Below are 8,450 nucleotides of genomic sequence, written 5' to 3' on the forward strand. Positions count from 1 at the left end.
GCAAGCTGTAACTTGAGTAAAAATTAAGATATCTTGATGAAACTTGGCACACAAAATCAGACCACTGCCACGCCCACAAAATGGCGAAAACCGAAAACACAGAAAGTGCCATAACTAAGCCATAAATAAAGCTATGGAAATAAAATTTGGTATGAAGGATCGCACTATGAAGGGGCATATTTGGATGTAATTTTTTTAGTCGTGGGCGTGGTGGCCACGCCCCTTACTAAGTTTTTTGTACATATCTCGCAAACCAATAGAGCTATATAAATTAAACTTTCTGCAGTCGTTTTTTTTAGCCACTTCCTAATACAGTCCAAAAATGAAAGAAATCGGATAATAACCACGCCCACCTCCCATACAAAAGTTAGGTTGAGAATTACTAAAAGTGGGTGCATAAATACTATGTTAATAGTGTGGCAGCCCCATTCTAAAAATCGCCGAAATCAGACCATAGGTTTTTAAGGCCCCATATATCGAACACGAGGACCTCGGTGCTTCTAACCTAATATTATGGTTTCCAACTTTCAATGGACTTTATACAATATATATGACGAATATGTGGGTCAAATTGTGTATTATATTTATAAAGTTAAATAAATAAATTGCGAGAGTATAAAATGTTCGGTTACACCCGAACTTAGCCCTTCCTTACTTGTTTTTGCTATATATTTATAAAGCAGTAAACGTATTTTATCGGAAAATTGTGCAAGTTAGCGTAGGCGGTGAAGCAACAAACAATATCATTAAGGGTGTTTTTTTAGACTTATAACTTTAATAATTTAATTTTTTGCCAAGCATGTAGCATTATTATAAAGATAAGGGCGCTGTATGTCAGCTGCAAACGTTGTTACGCTGTAATTCCATTCATTGTTCATTCGCTATACGGAAACGACTTTTTTCTGGGTATTGGACCAAACTATTTTTTCCGAGAGATTGAATCTGAAGTAAAAAAATTATAATTCTCCGATTTTCGAAATTAGCCTCGAAAATCGAAATATTTGGATTCGAGGTTCGAAAAAAGAAATTAAAAAAATATTTTTAATTACTGGATATATGTAGTTACTAAACAATCCAAAATATTAATATAATCTACATTTTCCTCTTAGTTCAATGGTTCAATGGAGTGAAATTTTTCAGTCAGTCTTATATGACACGATTCATTACATAGGCACACAAAAAAACTAGATCCGACCTGGAGGTCTGACTATGTGCATCTTATGTTTTTGTGGTCGCTGAAGTCGAATACGCGGTCATTTAAGCTCATCAGAACAGGATTTTGACAAAAAAAACAATATGGTGCGTTTTTAAAAATTCATCGGATCACTTGAAACTCCTTACTCGGCGGTTTTAGGGGTTACATATAAAGAACCTGGGATCGGTTTTTCAAAATTCAAAATCTCGGATCCAATATGGCGAACGATTTTTTCCTTTTAATTCAAATGTAAAATTCAAAATGGCGGATTAAAAATGACGGACAGCTTTTGTAAAATTTAATTGGATTCCGCTTGAAACTCGCTAATCGTTTTTTGGGGTTATGGATTACGAATCTGGTATCGGTTTTTCAAAATTCAAAATGACGGACGATTTCTTACTACATCGGACGCGCTAGAAATTCGGCGGTTTTCGTGGTCACGGATTACGAACTTATTTTCGATTCGATGTTACTTTTTAAAAATTAAAAATGGCGAACCGATTTGGATAAACAGCATGGCCCTCTATTGTTAATCATAGCAAAATTCTTTCCCATTATATGTGTGCATACAAACAGACAACTAAGTACTCTAAGCTAAAACGCTATGTCTGAATCATTCTTCCTAACATAGAAGCATTTTGGTATGAAATTATTTGCAACCAATTTCAACAATAAACAAATAGCAAAAATAAGAAATGTGCTTCTAACAGAAAAATGTGCATGGGATGAAGCGAATCGCGCTTTTTTTTAAGGTGAGTAATGCTATTCAGGGTCCTTAAGAATTATGGGCTAATGTAAGTGACTCATGCGATGACGCGCGATTTTTCCACTTTCTATTTGCCTGAAAATAATTGTCATTGCAATAAAGTTTTGCAAATATATGCAAATAAGGTTTTGCCACTTTACTGACCACTCATGGTTCGATAATGGTCCGTATTAATTTCATTTTTTACTTAATTGTCTTCGATTTGGATTGGCATTCTCAATTTTCTTGTTTGTAGAAAAATTTGGTTGCAATTATTTTACAATATTCTTAAATAATGGACCTTGAATTTATATGTATCTCTGTTACCTATAGAATTTTTATACTCTCGCAACAAAAGTTGCTAAGAGAGTATTATAGTTTTTTTCACATAACGGTTGTTTGTAAGTCATAAAACTAAACGAGTTAGATATAGGGTTATATATATCAAAATGATCAGGGTGACGAGACGAGTCAAAATCCGAATGTCTGTCTGTCCGTCCGTGCAACGGATAACTTGAGTAAAAATTGAGATATCTTAATGAAACTTGGAATACGTATTCACGTCGCAAAATCGAACCATCACCACGCCCACAAAAGGGCGAAAACCAAAAACCTATAAAGTTTCATAACTAAGCAATAAATAAAGTTATAAAATTTGGAATAAAGGATCGCACTAGGAAGGGGCATAATTGGATATAATTTTTTTGGGGAAGTGGGCGTTGGTTCATTGTTTCCTTATGTCTATATTATAAAGTGAAGGAATAAGATGGAATTCAAAATTGAGTTATACGAAGTTGGCGTGCTTGTGAACCGATTTCGCTCATTTTTCATCCGTGCTGTCAGGCTGTCAAGAATATATTATATACCGAATTTCATTCAAAAAAATTACATCCAAATGTGCCCCTCCCTAATACGATCCTTTGTACAAAATTTTACTTTCATAACTTTATTATGGCTTAGTTATGACACTTTATGTGTTTTCGGTTTTCGCCATTTTGTGGGCGTGGCAGTGGACCGATTTTGCTCATCTTCGAAGGCAACCTCCTTCATTAAGATATCGCAATTTTTACTCAAGTTATCGCTTGCGCGCACAGACAGACATCCGGATTTCAACTTTCTAATTATTTTCGGAAATATCTGAATATTCAGAGGAGATGTTTTCATTATAAAAGTGTGATTCTGTGCCAAAAATGGGCAAAATCAGGTCAATACTTCCTCTAGCCCCCATATACCTCACATACAGATTTTCAAACTTTCGATAAATGTATAGCATATATATCGGTCAATATGTAGCTTTGTGGCAAAAATAGCAGGAATCGATCCAAGAATTGTCTCAGTGTACATATAATGATTTACGTTATTCTAGTGGACTTTCAAATGAAAATTCAATTTTACCAAAGTTAGGCATCGCATGTCATAGGAAGCTCAATTATCCCAGATTTAAAGTGCAGAAAATCAGAAGTGTTTTTTTAGTCGTATCGTTAAATTGTTTCGAAGTTCGAGTTTTTGACAGCTGTTATTTGATTTATACTCAGTTTAGTTGGCCATTTCAAAATGAAGCGGCTTACTCCGGAACAATGTTTATTGACTACGGCTCAATTGCTGCAAAAAACGGTCGAAATTAGGTCTGCCACACCGATCAATTTCCCAAAATCTTTTTAAAATTATTGTTCAAACTCCCCTACGAATGTGCCATATCAGCATGTGTTTTGTACCGTTATTAATACACCAGTCATTTCTGAATTTGATGTCTTAAATCATTTAGATACATTAAAAAGTTCGTTTAAATATAGCCCCGATATGATTCCCTCATGCTTCCTTAAAAATGTGCAAAATATATTTATCTACCTTTAACCAAGCTTTTCAACTCATCTCTTAAACAAGGTATTTTCCGTCATTGTGGAAAAACTCTTTTATAATACATTTGCATAAAAGCGGTGTTAGATCATCCGTTGAGAACTATAGGGGGATAGCAAATATGTCAGCTATACCCAAACTTTTTGAAGCCATTATCACTGACCAAATAACTTTCTTAATCTCTCCTTTAATTTCTTTTTCTCAGCATGCATTCTGTAAATGGAAATCTACAGCAACAACTTGCTTGAATTCGTTTTAGGGTTTTAGAGTCAATAAGAATACCGATGTTATTTATACAGACTTTAGTAAGGCATTCGATAGAGTAAACCACTCTATTCTATTGCAAAAATTGGATTATCTTGGCTTTCAACCAAGACTTCTTAATTGGGTATCTACATATCTTAATAATAGAAAACAACAAGTTATATTTAATAACACTTTATCCGATTCAATTATGGTCCCTTCAGGCGTTCCACAAGGTAGTCATCTCGGTCCGATTCTGTTCTTATTGTTTATTAATGATATACCTTCCGTAGTTAAGTTTTCAAACATTTTATTATATGCGGATGATGTAGAACTTTTTAAATCATATACTTCTTATAATGATAGAACAGAGTTACAATCGGACTTAAATAATTTAGTTACTTGGCGTCACAAAAATGACATGCCACTGAATCTTAATGTAAAACGATTTGCTTTTCACGTAGATCTGCTGATCCTTCTCCCTATGTAATAAATAACTTCAGTTTAGAGCAAGTTTCTAGTTTTTCAATAAAACCATTTTCGTTGATAAATATTCCTATTTTCATTATTATGCAAGAAATAGTTATATATAGCAGCCCTCGTACTAAAATTATTTGTATAACATTGGTAAGGCCTATATTGGAGTATGGTTCTGTGGTATGGAATCCTAGTTACAATACCCATTCTGATAAGTTAGAGTCCGTTCAAAAACAATTTTTACTTTTTGCTTTAGGTCACTTACATTGGGATTTAAGATTGAATCTTCCTCCGAAAACTAGTTGTTCAAAACTTATCAATCTACCTACACTCACTAGTTGTAGGGAAATGCTAGGCATAATATTTCTAGTAAAACTTCTGAATGGTTCTGTTTGTAGCTCTTTCCTTTTGTCTGATATGAAGTTTAATGTCCCATTTCGTTCATCTAGGCAGTTTAGACCATTACTTTTAAAATCTTCGAGAACAAATTTTGAGTTAAACGAACCATTCCGTCAAATATGTTATGATTTTAATTCTCATTCTAGCACATTTGACCTGTCTGATTCGATCTTTAGCATTAAAAAAACTATTTTGTCTTCGCTTAATAAGTAACATTAAAAATGTTTAACCTTTTGTTTTTGTAAATTATAAATCTTAGTTGTTGAAATTTGTCTTTCTGCAGCTGAGCAGTTTGAGATTAAATAAATAAAAAAACATAATGGTTTATAATAAAGTTAAATTCTTGGCCATATCATTAAATTAAATGTTCGGAAGCAACCGAACATTTTACTCTCATCGGGGTGTCAAGAAAATGCTATATCGGTCGAGTAGTTCTTGAAATATGGTTTTTGACCAATAAGTGGGCGACGCCACGCCCATTTTCCGTTTACTTCAATTCCAATACAGTGTTGTTTTGTGATGACATACCAAAATGGCGACTGACGTCTGAGTTGTTTGTGATAGTCGCCGATAGCCATGTGTAAAGTGTATTTCAATATACGGTTGCCTGGCGTCAACTATACTCGCTCTACACAATATAGCTGTAAACTGTGCTTAAGATTCTAATGAGTCTAAAAATGAATGGAGTATTCGTAACATGATGCGCAACAACATGACTTACGGGGTGTGATTTTAGGCTCTTCCTATTTAATACAGTGCTTTCACATCTAAAATAGTACGCTTAAATGTAGATTTTATATTAATACAGTGCTTTCCCAACTAAAAAAGTAGGCTTGAATGTACCTGAAAGGTTGAATGAAACCACAACACTGATGACAAGTGTGCATGTATACACAGTGATCCACGAAACTGATCACGGTCTCAATAGGTACCCAATCGATGATAACAAGCCAATAAACGTTTTTTTCTTTTGTTATAAAGGTATAATAATGTAAAATTAAGCAAAGTAATATTTCATCAAACAACAATATGTATATAAAAGCAATAACCAAACTAAATGTAAACAAGTAAGGAAAGGCTAAGTTCGGGAGCAACCGAACATTTTACTCTCATCGGGGTGTCAAGAAAATGCTATATCGGTCGAGTAGTTCTTGAAATATGGTTTTTGACCAATAAGTGGGCGACGCCACGCCCATTTTTCGTTTTGTAAAAAAATCTGAGTACAGCTTCCTTCTGCCATTTCTTCTGCAAAATTTATGGTTTTTGATGTTATTCGTTAGTGAGTTACCGCACTTTTAGTAATATTCAACATAACCTTTGTGGTGGGCGTGGTTATTATCCGATTTCCACTACTGCAGAAAGTTTGGTTTGTATAGCTTTATTGGTTTGCGAGATATATGCAAAAAACCTATTTGCGAGGCCACGCCCCTTCCAAATTAAAAAAATATGCCAATACCTAGTGCCAATTTTTTAATTTAAATTTTACTTTTTTAACTTTACTAGCAGACCCGGCCACACGTTTTTGTGGCTAAGGTATACAATAAATTAGTAAATCTTTCAATGCAGAGAAAAAATTCTTACGCATAAAGACGAAAACGTTATAGCCTATAAATTTTAAAATGATTGATAGACATTATTGTAGATCTGTGTTTAGCGTAAGTCATCCTAATTTGTAAAACTTTGATTTTTTTAATCGTATATTGGAGAAAGTAACAAATGACCAAATTTCATAGTTGGCTTTATCTTGGCTTTGGTGACGATATTGATTACTTTGTTCACAGCCAGTCTTGTTCTTTTGCAAAGTTTGATGTTGATTTATGTTACGCAGCATGATGACAATTCACACTACTTTTAATTGCAAGTGAGTTGGGATAGTTCAGCAATTTAAAATAGTCTGTGGGATAATTGAATACGTCATCCTGGTTTGTAGCTGTGTCAACTCTCTTTTAACGAAATTCTAAATTGTCGCATTAAGATCAAAGAGATCCTTGTTTTTTACCACCAATATAGGTCATTCAATCAGCCATTTATCTTTATTATATTATGGTTTCATGTCAGGAAAAACACGATGAATAAGCTCCTCTTTCGAGGCCATGAAGTGACAGAAACCCGTTAAAAATGTTATTAATCCATCGAGATGTCAACTGCGTCGCTACCATTTTCAACTATTTCTACAATCGCTGTATGATATTGTTGCAAAAACACTCATATGTTAGATGTTAATTGGCGATTCTTTATGTGTCGTCACAAATTAGATGATTTTAGGAATGTGATTAGTTCGTCAGCAACAGTTGATCCAAGAATAGTCTGGCGAAAATCACCTGCCAACAGAATCATGGCTTCACCAAAAATATTTTCGTTGTCGCGTAAATCTTTTAAAGTCCTGTGCAGTACCTCCAGCGACTTGAATATCTGGAAAATCTTCTTCATAGCTCTTTTTTTTGGCGATTTTGCAGACTGGTGTTTCGTTGATTTGCAAGTTAGGAGTAATTTCAAAGCCGAATTGCCGTTTGTCTGCCTACTAACAGGTGCCAAGTTGCCCCTATTCCCATTATAACTGGGCGTTTAAAATGAGTGAAATCTGTTCAGGAATTACCTCAACCCTCATGTACTATATATGCTGATTTTCGTTATTCTATTGGACTTTATTTCAAATTGTGTGTAATAAAATTACATCAATAAATTGCGAGAGTATAAAATGTTCGGTTGCCTTTCCCTACTTTTTCAAATTGTTTTGGGCTATCGACACAGCCTTATACAATTGAACAATGATAAAAATATTTTAACAAAACAACAATGACAACTTTCAAAATATTATTACTATTTTTTTTTAAATTTTATTGTCAATTAAAATAAAATCATCTTCTTGTTATCTTCCTCACAATTTTTCGATATATATTTACTTTCTAATCCTTCCCTGGCCTTCCATAAATATTTCAAAACTAAAATTAGCCAGATCGGTTTGATCATGCTCGACTATTTTCGAGACTAACGACACAAATTGTTTGTATGGGTGATAAGAAAATTGTGGATTTAAGACTTTTTCAGGCAATTTTTCTAATTTTTCTCTCCGTAAGAACCATCCCGGTACCTCTAAAAACATTCTAAAGAAAGAAATCGGTTCAGCGGTTCTCGAGTTATGCGCTTAGCAACACATTTTGCGATTCATTTTTATATTATAGATTTATAGCTTAGTATAACACTTTATGTGTTTTCGGTTTTCGCCATTTTGTGGGCGTAGCAGTGAACCAATTTCGCCCATTTTAGAAAGCAACCCTCTCACGGTCCCAGGAAATATTTGTACCATGTTTCGTCAAGCTATCTTAATTTTTACTCAAGTTACAGCTTGTTTTTTAGGTGTTACAAACAACCGTTATGTGAACAAAACTATAATACTCTCTTAGCAACTTTTGAGTCTACAATGGCTTTGATTCTTCTCGGCATACTACCACATAATTTTGCGCATGTTTCTGATGAAATAGAATCCCACACATGCTGCACCTTAGGCCATAATTCGCTGTTTGGGCCGTTTTC

Source organism: Zeugodacus cucurbitae, chromosome X (assembly GCF_028554725.1).
Source record: "Zeugodacus cucurbitae isolate PBARC_wt_2022May chromosome X, idZeuCucr1.2, whole genome shotgun sequence".
Taxonomy (NCBI): Eukaryota; Metazoa; Arthropoda; class Insecta; order Diptera; family Tephritidae; genus Zeugodacus; species Zeugodacus cucurbitae.